This window comes from Dermacentor variabilis, chromosome 2 (assembly GCF_050947875.1).
Source record: "Dermacentor variabilis isolate Ectoservices chromosome 2, ASM5094787v1, whole genome shotgun sequence".
Taxonomy (NCBI): domain Eukaryota; kingdom Metazoa; phylum Arthropoda; class Arachnida; order Ixodida; family Ixodidae; genus Dermacentor; species Dermacentor variabilis.
Genome location: NC_134569.1, coordinates 186,310,269 through 186,325,276, shown reverse-complemented (window position 1 = coordinate 186,325,276; position 15,008 = coordinate 186,310,269). Strand labels below are relative to the sequence as shown.

General features: G+C 47.5%; 1 long non-coding RNA gene across 1 annotated transcript in view; it reads left to right on the top strand.

Moving 5' to 3' along the window:
* The window catches only part of LOC142571104 (uncharacterized), a 636,802-nt gene that overhangs the window by 482,028 nt on the left and 139,766 nt on the right, over positions 1–15,008 (top strand). The window lies entirely within an intron of this gene.

Genomic DNA, 15,008 nt, shown 5'->3' with positions numbered 1-15,008 from the left:
GTTCAGCGCGCTGTTCGTCTGTTTCCTGTGCGATTATCTTACTCTTCATCTCATTCAATTGTGGATTCCAGGCCTGCTCCTGCTTATCAGAATTGTCGCCGTCCATACTGCCGCCTCAACTGTGGTGGTTACGGCGCACGCGACCTCTTTTTTTCAATCCTCGACATGTTATCAGGCATGCTACGCAGCTGGCGAAGCGAGCGGAGTCGAGCGCAACGACGAGGAACACGATGTGACGTAATACCAAACGGTGGCGGCGAAAAAGCGCGGCGCTGCGCAGCGGCGGAACACCTGTGGCTCGGTGCTACTAGTAGCCCATGCGCAGTAGTGGCTAGGGAGCGAGAGAGAGAGAAATATCTGCGAAGTGGCGCGCGTTGCGACGTCATGCGCCTCCTCGGAGCACCGCCACGGCGAAATCGCAAGTTCGCGGCCAGTAAAGCTTGCCCTTTAAAATGCACGGCTATGGACGATGGTAACTTGTGATCTTCCGCTGCTCTTCTCCATATGAAACGCTTCGCACAAATTGTGGTGCGAGTGATTTATTCTAAATGTACCCTACGCGTCTACAAAATTTCTCCCCATCAAACACCGGGCTACGCATGATTCTCCACCGTGAATCGCCACGATGTTAGCGGTTTCCTGCCCATACGAGGCCATGTATAACCGCCGTGAGGGCTCTGGGTAAATGTTAAAATTTTTTCAATTTATCTCGCCGACCTCATGATAAAATTAAAAGCTCTGTCGCAAGAATTTCATAGGAAGAGCATGTTTTATTTACTATTATTTACTATTCTCTCTACCTGATAACGTGACGCTGAACAGCAGGATTTCTGAGCCAATTAAAGAATTCTTGCCATTGTGAGCGCGCGGTTCGTTAGAGGGGCCTCCAGAGACGCGGAGTGTGTTTGGCTGCGAAAAAACAACGATGCGAAGGGTACGCACCGTCAATGCTACGCTCAAGCGTCTGTACTTCCCCTCACAAGTACCAAGGCAGCACTGCCGAAGGTAGGATGCGATGTGCAAGGATATTGCCGAAGTACAGGCAATATCCTTGCACAGCGGAATATAGTTCCCGTCGTAACTGGGTGATAATTAACTGCAGTAGGGGGGGGGGTATTTTTGCTCGCTACATGATACGATTGGCTAAGAATCTACATGATCCTATTGACTAAGAATTTGTGTAGCTTCCACAGCGCTACAAGGAGCTACTGAGATAAGAGTATATATAGATGGCGGAGCAAAGGCAGCGTTCTGCCTTCTGCTTCTGTCACGAGCGTTGTGCACACGCACACACACTACAGCGTTCCTGCTGAGCTACGGTTTGCTGGCTCTGTCTGCAGCCATGGTATGAGCAGCAATCGTCAAGCTAACGTTACATAATGTTGCACTGGGCGCTAACAACGCCAGCAGTTTTCCATCTGTCTCAACCCGTGCACCATCGAGGTGGAAGCCTGGGCCCCTGGACTCCATTGGCTGCGCGCATCACGCCAGCGTTATCAGACGCCTCGTTGCTGTTCCGTCTGCCCAGCAGAAGTTGAACTGCGTGCTGAGCTGCGGCAGCATGCAGCTCTTACGCATAGTCTATAGACCGCCTTCCGAGGCGTTCAAGCGAAAATCAACAGTCTTAGCAGGCTCACGACGTGGACGTGAGGCTTGGCCTTCCGGTCCCGACGTGGGAGCGGCCCGCTTAGTGATTAATTATCACTACTTGCAGGACCAAATAAAGTTTTCCTTCCTTCCTTCTATCCCTGTCCACGCTTCGCCTTATTCGGGTGGAACTGGCAGATTTCACTGGTGGAGCTTTAACATCTCGGAACGGCAGCACAGCGGTTTGTAAGTAGGGTTCTACGTTTTCGGGTGAATTCAAATAACTCCGAAAAACACTCGCCGGAACTTTTTCTTTTCGAATTCGCATTTATCCTCCAAACTCCGATTTTGAAGGCAAGCAGCCTTACTTGAGGATGGCTTTCGTTCTTTGTACATGCCAATGCATTTCTCTGTGAACACTGCAACGGACGACATGTTAAGGAAAAGCTACACGTCAAAGCGCAACAAACTGAGTTGGAGATGCAAAAACATGATCAAAACAAGTTTTCCTGATAAGAAAATTGACAGTCACTTAAGCATCTCTGCGTCATTTGAATGCGAAAGCGTAATGAATTTTCTAATTAATTGGTTACGTCCATGATACTGACGTCATACATTGTCAGGAGCCCTTGTCAAGTCTACCTTAACCCACCTTTGTTTAATTTGTACCAACCTTAATCCACTTTAATCCACCTTGCTCTAATTTGTACCGACTTTAATCCACTTGAATCCACTTCATTCTACCTTAATCCACTTTAATCCACCTTAATCCACTTTAATTCATGCAGGTTCATTAACTTTACTTCATCTTAATTCGCTTTACTCCACTTTAAGTCACCTAACTCTAACTTCTTCCAACTTTAATTATGTATTGCTGCCGACGTCATGTAACACGCTGATGACGTCACTGATGATGATGATCTTTGCTACCACTCGCTGCGGACAACGCCAGCTCTTCTGCTTTATGGGCCATATAATGACTTCGCATTAAAAAAAAATTTAGTTTAGCGCAACTATACATTTGGAAGAATTACATAAACCCACCATGCTACAGGCCCATACCATTTGGCGGCGCTGCACCCGCATCCCTCTTTGTCAGAACACACCAGGAACACGCGCCGAGCTCTCCTGGATGAATCCTAGGAGCGTTTCCTTAGCAACGGGGTGGTGGCTCGCGTCACCAAGCTCGTTTGCTTATGTTAAAGATGCCAAACTTACGATGTGCTCTCAAATGAGGCGACGAGTGGGCCGCCAAGGCCAAGCGTATGCGCGATGCCTGTCGGGACCCCGAATACCACGGAAAGCATATATATATATATATATGTGTGTGTGTGTGTGTGTGTGTGTGTGTGTGTGTGTGTGTGTGTGTGTGTGTGTGTGTGTGTGTGTGTGTGTGTGTGTGTGTGTGTGTGTGTGTGTGTGTGTGTGTGTGTGTGTGTGTGTGTGTGTGTGTGTGTGTGTGTGTGTGTGTGTGTGTGTTCGGCATTCAACGCTATACACGTGTCAATGCACCAGCTACGTGTCGTGGGTCATGTATAGACGAAGTTTTCTAAAAATCTTTCCAGCATCGTCGTCCAGCCCATGGCCGCCTATACCATACTCACCATAAAGCGATGATCACTATGGTAGCAGAACAAAATGAAAGGCGGTCGAATCACGAACTCACGTGTGTGTGTCTTTATTCAATCAATACAGTAATCACCGCATAGTAAATAAATGTAGTCATCACTGTACACAGCTTTGCTGGTTATCCACCTTGTCAGAGTGGAATGGTGCCGAATTTTTTTCAGTATATATCAGGCATGTGATGTGAAAGAAAATGGTGAGCCGATGGCTTTCGGGCGCACGCGTGCCCGCCGCTTGCTTCTCCTTCCACATTGTGCACTGTATCACCTATCCCAATATCTTGTGCAATCGTGGAAAGGGCGTTCTCTGTATTCTCGCCGTCAACGAGGAGCGTGTCGCAGTTGCAGCAGCGAGCACTGGAAAGTATGCTTGTGTACATGTTGCAACAAGTTGTAATCAGCGAAGATCGTTCTGCTACCAGATGGTCAGTGTAGAGCTCTCTGGCTGTTGGCAGTGTGTTCTTGTATTAGAGAACTGCTAATGAAATATTGGTAGAAATAAACAAAACTGGAAAAACTCCGATTTTGGGTCATGCGATTCCGCACGTAATTCCGCATGCAATTCCGAAAAGCACTCACCAAGTTTTCCCAAAAATTAACTCCGAAACACATACAGCCCTGGTTATAAAGGACGCCATAGGGGAGGACTTTGTCCTCGGGGTGTTCTCTGACGTGCACTCAAAGGTTTCCACCGCCATTGAAACGCCGCCGCCACGCCAGGAAATGTAACCCGCCACCTCGTGTAACGCCACTGTCACTTAGCCGCCGTCGCGGGTGCCGAGTGAATATACCGACATTTATGAACCGGCATTCAGTATCCACGCAGTAGAAACGTGCGCTTCCAGAGCGTCTATTACTGGTTGGACAAACTGAACAATTCTCTCCCGTGTAACAAACGGCTAGTGAGTAGCATTTGACCGAAGTGCACGTTGCTCACAGCGTGTCAGACGAATGATTTGAGTTTGTGCTTAGAGCTGTACGCGAAGGAAGCCGCACGTCACTTTAACGGAAGGATGAAACAACCAGTTCAATGTATATAATAAACTTTCCTGCATAGCAACTTGCTCTCGGGCACCAGACTGCGTAAAAGAGAAGGTATAGTGCTGCCGGTTCTCGTGTTTGACTGCGCGGGGATTCCGTGGATATGAATGACCTCACATGAGGGTTACACACCACGAGTTCTTTGAGCTCACGAAGCTGTTTCGGCGCAGCCTGAAATTTTTCATCTATCCAAAGTGCGCAAGGGGTATCGCATTTTTCTGGTGGCTTCAACTTATGCAAGCATACAGAGGCTGATCATTTCTAAGTTTTATGGAAATTCTAAAATAGCCTGTTGTAGATAACGTAATTCTAGTCCTTGCGCTGCATCATTCAGAGAGGCGGACATTAGTCACACGAAAAATCGAAACACATATTCAACTAATTCATAAAAATTCACTAATTATCTTTTTAATTTATTACTTTACGGGACATATTGCAATTTACGAATTCTATCCGGTGGGTTTGCAATGCGGGAGCAAGCCTAGGCACGAGCTCGTCGCCAGTGTCTTCGCTGCAGCTAGAGTCGAGACATCGCCGCCTTACCACTTTTGTCGAACGTAAAACTGCGAAGATAGCAGCGGACTGTCCTCGTCGACAGTTATGGAAGGCGTGGCAATAGCCGCTGCTTTGCGCAAAATTAACACTTTGCCTCCACAGAATGTGGTTCGCCTTACGGAATCAAAGGCTGTGTTGCACAAATCCAGTGTAATCTGCCATCCATCAGGTTTCCGCGCAAATCACTATCCTTCATGAAAGAACTCGGCAACAAGGGCTTCATAGTAAAATTTCAGTGGATTGCCTGCCACATTGGTATGCGCACATTGGTATGCGCACATTGGTATAGCATACGCAGCGCGCTATCATCCTCCAAAAGTCAAGGCTCCAAAGAGTAATCATGTTAAAAAAAGATCTGAAAATCGAAATCAATTTAGGCCACTTTCGGTTCCTCCACGTATGGCTTGCGTTACCAAGCGATTTCGTCGACAGGAAGCTCCACCTCTATGTCATATCAGCACAAGATCTCCTCGCACACCAGCACAGATATTTAAGACGGGGTGTGTCAATTCTCTGAAATGTACGGCTTGTCACAAGGCAGGAGGCATTGAACACTTTCTGGGGTCGTGCCCGAAACGCTCTCTTGGAGAACCTGAAAAAAAAAAAAGGACCTTCCGCATGAGTGCTTGCAACACCTCGTGTTCCCTGAAGGATCAGTTATAGGCCCCAAAGCAATTTCGCGTCTCATTATTGCATTCTCAAGAGAGACTGGCTTGATGGACATGTGCTGAAACACCGCAGTGTAATTGTGAGAGACGCTCACGCGGAGCAATTGCCGGCCTTGATCGCCAAGCTAAACCCGCCTTTTGCTACAACCCACCCCCACCACTGCCACCTTGGAGATGCTCTGTCCAACGATTCAACATCGTGCCAAGTCGAGTGGATAGAAAGGAAACGGCACAGCAGAAACAAAATGAAAAGCCGAGATAGGCTTGCTCGCCGCATTACATATCACGGAGTTCGCCCAACGAGCGGTTCAAGCCTTCACCGACACTGGATCTTCAAAAGCGTCTCCTCCTCCTCCTCAACTGTCTCGTAGGCGCCGCCGAGGACACATGTTGACTTACGGCCATTTCTCCCTCTCCATCGTCTCTTCTAGCGGTCATGATCCTAGCGCGACCCTTCTACGGCCTCTTCCGTTTGGGGAATTCGTCCTAAATAACAGCCTTGTTGATAGATTGTCGCCTTTATCGTGCCGTCTTCTTGACTCACGTTTTCGATATATAGCATGTAAAAACAAACTTAGAATAATCCAAGTCGATAGGATTAGACCTAGCGAAGTCTGTGGGACCCGATAACTGTTTTGTTATGTCAAGAACCTTGATACACTGAATACGCTTGAAGCACTCATTAGATAACGTATATTTATACGAAAGGAAAAAAAAAAGGTGTAATTTTTTTTCCTGAGTGGACTTTGTAGAACTATGGAACTGCAGAGTAAGGTTTCACTGAAACGACAACACACGTTTCAACTCACGAGTTGAAACGTATTTCAACGTCGAGACTTTGACACAGTAGCTGGAATCGTGCGGTAAAGCCGTGGCTGATGTGCTGTCACAAGCAGCCTCATCAATAAAAAAAAAAGGGGGGGGGGGAGAACCAAGAAACCAAATACAAAATAAATACAACAAAAACTGCTGCTTCTCACACTGATTTGGTAATGTGCTTATAGTTTTACAGTACGTCGTCCTCGACTACGGACGCCGCTCACCTCGGACAACTCTACCGTCTGCTCATTCTTACAAATAAAGTTTGTTCCTCCTCCACGTCACTAAATTTCTGGGCACCTCAACCGTAACATCCATCCTGTGGCGTTTTTCATCACCCACATTGTGTGCGAAAGCTTCCTCGAATCGGGCGACACGGTAAGTTCACTTCATTGCGTCGATGTTTTCAGCGCACTAGTCTTTATCAATATCGGATTTTGTTACATTGAAGTTTACCGTTTTCTGATTGTTGCGGATTTACCGTCCAGAAGAAAACGTCGGCGCTGTGAGTGAACTGCTCGGAGTAAGTCTGGCCCCTCCCACTTTTCCCGCGCGCACGAAATTTACAACAACCTAAACGAATACGAACGAATGCCATGCCGTACTTATACACGCCGCCTGACGACTAAGCGACGAATTCCAGCCTGCCGTCGAGGGTGTGCGATCGAAAGTTTGTCTGTTTGGGGTTATCATTGTCTTGCCCCATTGTGTCCGTTCCTTGTGTCGCGTGGTGTACATAAGACAGAAATCGATTCTTGAGGACACTTACCGAGCCACGAAGCAGAGCAGAGGCTCATCTGTAGGCGTCTATTTCTTTTCTCCACCACCAAAATAAGTCTTCAAATGATTCCCTCTACCCACGGGTCTGTTTCTCTTCATTTCCAATAAGATTACCCGCTCTGTTACGTGATTACAATGCGCATGAACGTGCACTTCGTTCGTATTTACACGAACGAGCGTCAGCTCCCGGTGTATAAAATGCCACGACACACCGCTGCCCCACCGTGTGCACCGAGACGCGACAATCGTGCGTCGCGGCGTAGAAAGGACGCCGAAGTTCACGCACATTGTATAACCACTTAACAGAGCCGATAATTAAATGGGAAACAAAAAAAAAAGACCAACTAGATTGATTGGCGAGAGGATTGTTCGGAGAGTTGAAGCAGAACCCCAGTAACAGCTGACGCGGCGGCAAAAGCGCTTTAAAAACGGGCTCGGGTCATTGATCAAGGTTTGAGCCCGCCCTCTAGCCGCAACGAGCCACCAGCCGCGGGAGTCGGGCGGGCCTCCGTTTTCGAATGGAGACTGATCGTCGTCGCAGCGGCCTCGAGCAAATGCCCTCACCCTCCCTTTCCGTTCCTCTTTTTTTTTTTTTTCCTAGTGCGGGACTTCTTAACAATTTGTCATTTCCTGATTTTTTTTTTCTCCTCGCTTCTTTCTCTCCACAAGCACGCCGGCGCCAATTGAAAGGAATTAGACCGAGATTGCTTCCTTTTCAACTTGTCCTTCGCTCTCTCCTCTTTAGCCGACCACTTTTTCCTTATTTTATTTTTCGGCCTTCTTTAAGCCTGTAGACGTTTTACTTATCTTTCCTGAGATCGTTCAGTTCTCTGAATCAGTCGACGTCGCTTTTTAAAAAAGTTCAACACTCCCCCCCCCCCCCCTCCTGGCCCCACTTTTTTTTCTTAGTTCGTGTTATTATCTACGTGTTCTATTCTCGTCATCCGTTTGGCATGCTTCACACTACGTCCCGCGGTTGAAATTGTTGGCTTCCGGTTTGAAACTTTTTGCTCTCTTCGGACCCGCGTTGTTCTATTAATTTTATGTCTTCTTTATTTCTTTCGTCGATTCGAGAGGCCGTCTCCCAATCATTGTGCACCGATTAACCACTGGTTCGGTTGCCTGTCCTTGTTGAACCAATTTTATGTCGATTTTTCAGCATTTCCGGTCCCCGCGCGTCTCCCATGACGTAATTTTGAACGTGCGCGAAATGCCAGCGTTCGTCAGTCGTGATGAGCTTAGATGAAGTCAATCGTCTCCTATAAAAGTTCACTCAGTGATCCCACAGCTCGACTAATTCGGGCAACGCTAAGAGCCAGAAGAAATGGCTTTACATGTAGCTGAAAGTTTCGTAGACGCTTTCTTTTTTCTAGATGTGCTGTTGTTTTCGAACGAAGAGTTTTTTATTTTCAAAGCTGTTGCGAAGGTCTTCAATGTTTCAAGTTTCCCGATTTTCAGCATTCTTCGCGAACTCTGACTCGGTCGTTTGCTTAGTTTCACGCTGAACCGTTTTTTGATCTCCGAACGAAGGGAGGCGCTGATCAGAGTGATCAGATTTACATAGTTCAGATGTTTAACTTCAACGTAATGAACTCGTGCCAAACTTAACTCAGGGCGTTTTCACGCGGATCTGCCTCCCTGGAGGATATACTGCTGCCTTCTGTCGTGTACCCAGAGTAAATGACAGACGCAATCGTTCACACAGTTGCCAAACCACCATAGCCATAGCGCCTTACACTCTGCCTTCATAGTCATAAATTAGCATATTTATTAAATTAGGAATGTACAAATGTCCGGACAGGCCGCCATTGGAATCTGAACCTGGCAGCGTTTAACGCTAGAACGTTATCTAGTAAGGCTAGTCTAGCAGTGCTAATGGAGGAATTAGAGGGCAGTAAATGGGATATAATACGGCTCAGTGAAGTTAGGAGGACAAATGAAGCATATACAGTGCTAAAAAGCGGGCACGTCCTGTGCTACCGGGGCTTAGCGGAGAGACGAGAACTAGGAGTCGTATTCCTGATTAATAAGAATATAGCTGGTAACATACAGGAACTCTACAGCATTAACAAGAGGGTGGCAGTTCTTGTCGTGAAACTTAATAAGAGGTACAAATTGAAGGTCGTACAGGCCTACGCCCCTACATCCAGTCATGATGACCAGGAAGTCGAAAGCTTCTATGAAGAACATTCACGCAGTCACAATCCAGTTATCTAGGGTCACTGCCATGACGTGGAAATGTAAATCACGATTGCCGTTTAAAGTTAAACTTCTCATTTATAACTCGCTTTTTTATTCGTACCTCTATTATTGCTTATTGGTGTGGGGTACAACTACTTATGTTAATTTGCAGAAACTACTTGTCTTGGAAAAAAGTTTGTTCGGCTGCTCTTTAAGGTCCCCTACAACTCCCATACTATAAACTTATTTCAAGAAGCCAACATAATTTCTGTGTTAAAGTTATACCAGTACAAGTTAACAACTGCATTTAGGCGGGAAGTAAAACTGAACTGCTCCTTTCTACGAGAACTTTGTAACCTTGAACTCAATGACAAATTTTATCTTACCCGTCATAAAGAGATATGGCGGGTGGTCACACCCAGAACAAATTATTTAAGGGAAAAGCTGTCATACACAATGCCAATTCTTCTAAATAAATATAATAATCTAGGCGCTAATGTCACGAAAATAACGACCCAACAACTGAGAGACTTGGATGTGCAGGATTTTTAAATTACTGGTTAAGTGTACATCCTCTCGGCTAGTATGTATATAAAGTGTGTGTATATAATGTTCAGCGGCGTCTTCTTGTTATATATATATATATATATATATATATATATGTTTTACCAGTACTCACATATGGGGCAGAAACCTGGAGGCTTACGAAAAGGGTTCTACTTAAGTAGAGGACGACGCAATGAGCTATGGAAGAAGAATGATGGGTGTAACGTTAAGGGATATGAAAAGAGCAGATTGGGTGTGGGAACAAACGCGAGGTAGTGACATCTTAGTTGAAATCAAGAAAAAGAAATGGGGGCATGGGCAGGACATGTAATGAGGAGGGAAGATAACCGATGGTCATTAAGGACTACGGACTGGATTCCAAGGGAAGGGAAGCGTAGCAGGGGGCGGTAGAAAGTTAGGTGGGCGAATGAGATTAAGAACTTTGCAGGGACGACGTGGCCGCAATTAGTACATTACCGGGGTAGTTGGAGAAGTATGGGAGAGGCCTTTGCCCTGCAGTGGACGTAACCAGGATGATGATGATGATGATGATGATGATGATGATGATGATGATGATGATGATGTACAAGTGTCAATATGAATAAAATCCGTATTTGTTTAGACTTGGTTGGAGATACACGAACATGACGGTTGTCGTAGTTCTTTTATTGCGACAGCAATTATATGGACGCTCTAGGCACATTTCTACCGTCGCCGTCGGCGTGAGATTTCGCATAAAGTCCAATGGCGACAAAATCGTCGCCGCGCGCCGTATAGGCTACAACCAATGAACAGGCGGCGCCACTGAGGAGCATCGGTGCCGCGCTGCTCAGCGCCGCCTGTGGCGAGCTGCGCGACACTGGGAAGGTGGAAAGACCGCGAAATTTAAGCTTCGTGCAGATGTCGCCGAAAGCCGCACTTATATCCGTGTTTCGACGTTTTTCGTTTTTTTTTTTTTGGACATGGAGGTGTAAGCATGGTCCTATGTGATGACACAAATGCTTTTTGCGGGTTTAGGAATATTAAAGGAATAAGAGAGTATTCTTTCATACTGCTGCGTTAACAGTGGAGACACGCTATACGCTACTCCACACATTCTCTCCGCGAAAGACCGACCTGGACGTTCACGCGAAGCGCCGTTCGCAGCAGGGAGAACAACTGTACGAGGTCATCCTGCACGTGAGTAAAGCCCACTGCGGCACTAACATCGGAGTTACTAAACTGGCAGCCTGTAAGTGGTATGTTTCTGATAGGTTCACCGATTTTTAATCGACAAATCGCAGTTGGCGATGCATGCCTCATTGCACTCCGGCGCGTTCTAAACCGCGGCCTATCATTTGATGCCCAACTCGCATTGTTACTTTAGATCGCCATACGGCTCGATCTCGACCGTCTACAGCTGCACGGTCACATTGTTTCGCGATTTCGCTCGATGTACGTTCAGTCGATTGCGATCCGCGCATCGAGTTCGAGCTTCACGATCGCGATCGTAGGCTGCCGTCAGCACCATCATGCCGAGTGAGCTAAGCTAACTCGATTCGAATTGTTGGGCCAGCAGTGACCATGCTTGATCGAAATTGATAAATTTGATCCGGTCTGGCGCGATGTTGATTGAAAGTGACTGTGTGACACCACGGTACTCTAACGTTCTTCGGGCTTTGTCATCTGGCACTGCGCCAAACGAAAGCTTTTGTGGTTTTGAAGCAGTTGTAAGGGGTCTGTCATGGCTCACTGCTGAACACAGAACGCGTGCCTACTTGCGGACGTAATCGGCGCAACTGCAAGTCGCTTTGCGCGCCTAGTGAAACAAACGAGCCTTCATTTATCAGGTCTTTTTATTCGTCAGATTATTCTCGTCAACTTGCCGCACTTTGTAAACGTCCAGAAGAAGCGTCGGGTTGTTGCCAGGATGACTTTCCATTGAGTTTTTTTTTCTTCATTGGCGAATTGATTAGAACATATCCTGGTTGATTCGTTTGGGATCCACTCGGAACCATCTGCAGGTGAGAAATGAGATTTATGAACTACGACATCAGAATTTATGACGAGAATGTTCGTTTTTCATCATGTACAGTGATCGAGGTTCATTATGCCATCTTCACACGGCTTGATTTCGCTTGCAAATTCGTTTACTTCCAAATGCACTTTGCTTTTGCAAGGCGATTTCGCAAATGTACGGTCGCAAAAAAAATCGCACCATGTGAAGGTGCGCCTCTGACGCCAGTAGCCAAAAGGAGCATCGTCGGAGAATTAGCGCTCGCCAGCATAATATAAGCAACCTCCTCGGCATAAAAGATTGCTCATCACACACGCCAGTGTTATCCTGATTATACAGAATGCTAAGGCTACACTTAACAGTCGTCAAGTCAACGCAGTCGTGACAAATGTCTTTTAAATGCTAAGCAGCTGACTCGGCCATGACTGCTGGCGTTGCACAAATTGCGAAACGCGCACGTGCAGCACGATTTACAAAACAAACCCTTCTCACAAATATGATTACAGATGCTGACTTACTTAACTCCCCTTACAGCTGCGATCCATTTATTTCGCCATTCTAGTTCGTGTGGCCTGCCAGGAAACATGTACCAATTAATCCCGGGCTGGCCTCCGTGGCTGGGAGCCCTACGCAGCGGTATCGCTGGTTCCGCTTGTTATTTTTCTCACCTCCGTAATTTTTACGCTTCTGCGATACACATGCAGAGCCACCAGCCGTATCCTAAAAAAAAGTAGGAGGGCTAATTAACAAAGCAAAACGGCCCCAACCATGCCCGGCCCGAAGTGCAGGGCGCGTGAAGTGCTATGCGTCGATCCGGCCGAGCCGCAGAGCCACCTTCCCTGTATTGCCGCATCGATGCGGCAGATGGCGCTAGAGTAGCAGCAAACTCGACTGTACGGAACCTGTGCTGCGTGTGCAAGTGAAAGCGTGCTAGAATGAGCCGGCGATCGCGGCTCATTATCGCGCACGCAAGGGAAAAAAGCGAGGAGCAAGCGCGCCGTCTTCGGTCACGCGCAAGGCTCCGGGGGGAGGGGAGGGAAGGGAGGGAGGCGCGTTTTACTTCGGGCGGCCTGGGCGGCCGCGCGTGCCCGCCAGGGCCGCTGTATCTTGAAAGCCATCTGTGACGGGCACAGAGTCGACCGCGCGCTGTGTTTTCGCGGCTTAGTTCGCGTTGGGTGGAGGCGAGAGGCAGCAAAAAGGTCACTTCACTCGGTGCTGCTGCCGCGCTTCTCAACTCCAGTGTTTGGAAAGCGAGTTTCCGCGGTCATCTAGTGAGATACGTTCATGTTGACTTGTCCCCACATGACACCATGCTTGTTAACATAGATAGTATGTCTATGTTTAAAAATTTTATATGGCCAATAAAGCTATCCTTACTTCGTACAGCTCTCCACTAATTTGCTGTCGCAATCGATGCTTCGCCTTTCGAGCAAAACTGCGACTTTTTTTTGTTGTTGTTGTCCTGAAGGTGGCAGTGACTCCGAAAATAATACGTGGATGCTACCCTACAAATCCGTCAGAAGTTCATTTGGGGTTAAATAAATGCCGCGGACACAGTAGAATTGCACTGTTTTCACTTCCAATTTTTATAACTTCTTTTTCTCAACTACCCTGAGTATCCCAAAGCGACACTTCCTTCTCGGTAGTTCATTAACAGCGAATTCCACATAATTAGAAGGAAAAGCAGTACTAGCCACAAAAGCGGTAATCGTGACACGACATAATATGGGTACGCATGCAAACTTATACCTCGTGCTCCTCATATCCTCGGTATCACAACACCAGTCGGAGCAGCAGGTAACTATTATAGTTTGTTTCAACCAGCGTTGAAGCAGCCTTTTCGTACTGACGTCGCAGTATCGTACGCGCTGCAGGCAGTTCAGGCCCCACGAAACCGATTTATACATAGCACGGCATTTTTAACCGCTGTAATAAATTAAACAATAAATCAAAACATGTACTCGTACACGTTGCCGACTTATATAAGTTATATCCAAACCACATGAACGGACACGATTAAACGGCGTGCGACATTCAGTGCTCTTATGTAAGACTTATAGCAGCACTTTAGGTGTAACGTACGAACGTCGGCTTAACGCGCGCAAAACAGCGATTAAGCGCTTTAAACAAATCTTTGCCGGCGACCACTAGCTGGGCTCGCGCTCACGTCGCCGCAGCCTAGTACTATTAGTATCAGGACGCGCTACACACGCAGCAGCTATGGCGCAATGGCCGCACTTGGTGGTTTTTTGCAAAATGTTTCGCGCTCAACACACGCTTTGAGAGTGTTGGCGTCTATTCATGTACCACTCGTATATCGGAATCCAGAAGCAGGCAATATTGTAGCGGATAAAGATAACGTCGTGTGCATTGCAAACAAGGACTTGTTTTGAGACGATGGCAGTTTCCTTTGGAAGAAACCTGCTGCTGTCGCTCTAAATGTGATCAGCGTCAGAGGAATCGCGCAGGCGAGCAGAGATTTTTTTTCCCACGCGGTCAAGCTACGACGCATCGCGGATGCCCTCGTTGGATACAGATGGTGGCAGCCACCCTCAATAGTCATGGGTAGTGAATCGCCAGAATCTAAGGCACCGGAAATGCCAACTCATGGGCATATCTTCCCACGTTCTGGAGATCGTCCGCGAGTGTCAGCGGCGCCTGACCCTCAGCGCCCGTAGAGTAGCAGCAATCCGTTAAACCTTGGGCACGTTCATGGTCCGTAGAGCCGCAGACGCTGTCCTACGACACCGTGTCACCGGATGCACCGGCGCTATGCTTCGGCGTGGCCTGTAGCGCGAGCATAAAATCGTGTGCCCGCGCACGAGCGCAGCTATAGGACCTCGGACGCGCCCCCTGCTCCTGACAGCAGAGTTCCATGCAGTGTCAGCAAGATTGCGCCCTGGCTTGTCACCTGACCAGCGACAACAATAAAGAAAAAAAAATGTGCGTGCAATCCATCTGCGGCTGTCTGTGCATCTTACGCCACATTTGAAATACTCAACGGCTTCGAAGACAGAGTTGTGGACATGTTTTAGTGTGGTAAATCGCAGTAAATCGCAGTAAATATCGGGCAATATTCCTGATGAATGGAGAGAACGATAACGTTCGGTGGCGTGCTGCAGTGTCACTGCAGGCTTGGCTGAGCTGCAGCGAACTAGTCGGAGGGAAGCGCGCTCACCCGTACGTTCTGGTCGGCAGCCAGCAGCACCG